At 52.6% G+C, this 1705-nt stretch overlaps 1 protein-coding gene across 2 annotated transcripts in view; it reads left to right on the forward strand.

Moving 5' to 3' along the window:
• The window catches only part of Htr2c (5-hydroxytryptamine receptor 2C), a 213680-nt gene continuing 211975 nt past the window's right edge, over nt 1-1705 (forward strand). Inside the window, exon 1 of one of the 2 annotated variants that reach the window (XM_031368968.1) lies at nt 1-408. The gene's annotated coding sequence lies outside the window, so the exon portion shown is untranslated. The remainder of the gene's footprint in view (nt 409-1705) is intronic. The other variant, XM_031368969.1, reaches the window with a different exon arrangement.

Here is a 1705-nt window from a genome sequence, read left to right on the forward strand (position 1 = left end):
TCGATTGTCGTCGGCGTCGTGGAGATCGTCGTGGTGCTCCGGTGGTGGTCTTCGTCCGCTTAGAATAGTGTAGTTAGTTAGGGGCCTTCAAAGAAGAAAGAAGAAGCGATTGGCGCGGAGATGCTGGAGGTGTCAGTTACTATGCTAGAGTAGGGTAGTAAAAAAACAATCCCAGCCAAACCTTTCCGGGGGGCGCAGGTTGCCCACAGGAGGTCGACTTGCCGGCGCTCTCCTTCGCGCCGAGCTCCCTCCATCCTTCTTTCCGTCTTCTGAGACGCGAGGTTGCGGCGCGCAGCGCTGAGCAGCGCACTGACTGCCGCGGGCTCCGCTGGGCGATTGCAGCCGAGTCCGTTTCTCGTCTAGCTGCCGCCGCGGCGACCTGCCTGGTCTTCCTCCCGGACGCTAGCGGTAAGTTGGAGCCCCCGGGCGGCATGGCTAGCTGAGACCTTAATGATTTGGGCGGAGGATGGTGTAGGGGAGCATGGACAGGTCCCGGATGGTTGAAGCCTGGAGGACCGCACTGGTTCTGGAAGGTGGTGGGGAGCGACTGAGAGCGCTCAGATCGCGAAGTGGTGGGGGTCTCTGGGAGGAGACAAGAACGCAGGTTTCTCTGGTGCAACCCGAGTCTGAAGGAGGTTGGAGGACCAGACTCGAGATATAGGCGCTAGAGGGAGGCAAGGATGTAGAGACCCTCGCGCTCAGGGAAAGCTGTGAGAGTAAGACTGGGGTGGGGTCTCTAGAAGTAAGGGGAGGGGGAGGAGGACAGAGAGGGGTGGGAAGGAGGAGGAGTAAAACTGAACGCGGGGGTCTCTGGTCGAGGGGATGGGCTGAGGAGGGTGCAATCCTGTAGGGGGATGCAAACTGTTCACCATATTAAGAAATCGGACTCGGACCAAGTGGGAGGGGGCTCAGGGTTGGAAGTAATGGGAACGGGGCTGGGGGGATTGCAAATGATCTCTATTATGTTCTCGGTGAAACCGACCCTCATTTCAGCGGGTCTCAGGGAACACAAGTAACTCTGGGAGATACACTGCGGATCTGTGTGTTGGTCTAACAGCTGCTGGCTGAATTTGAACAGCGTTGCTGATGGTCACGTAAGTTTAAGAGGATAGTATAAGGGTATCCAGCGAGCCTTTTTATTAGCTCACCGAAGTCATTTGGTGACAGTTTTATATTTTGTAAAGGACCGTGGAAAAGTCTCCAAGGCTGCCTCTTATCCCGTTTCTTTGCTCAGCTTAACCTGACAAGCAGTGTTTACAGCATACCGCGGAATTGCTAAACATGAACAGGTTGCTGGTTCCTGGTGCGACATAAAGTTCGTCATTGCAAAACATGTCTGTGTGTCTGTTTCTTTTCTGCGCCGAGCCCTCTGCGTCTTGCTTCCTGTTAGATGGTAGTAGATGACTAAGACACTTCACACTGTGGTCTTGAGACCCTTTATTTTAATTGACAGGCACCCCTCCAACAAACTCAGCAGGCGACATTCAGCATTAAAGGATATTTAATTTAGTTCAGAATCACTGCCAATGCTTGACAGGCTCTTCATTAATATTTACCTGTTTAAGTCCCACCCAAGGAAGCCTTAGCTGAGTCCCTTAATGTATATATATATAATCATATACCTTGTAAATAGGCTAAGCAAGAAAAATGTCCATTGGGGGGAATGGGATTGAACTACAATATTGCAGAGATGGGGGGGGCAGAG

Source organism: Mastomys coucha, chromosome X (genome assembly GCF_008632895.1).
Source record: "Mastomys coucha isolate ucsf_1 chromosome X, UCSF_Mcou_1, whole genome shotgun sequence".
Lineage (NCBI taxonomy): Eukaryota > Metazoa > Chordata > Mammalia > Rodentia > Muridae > Mastomys > Mastomys coucha.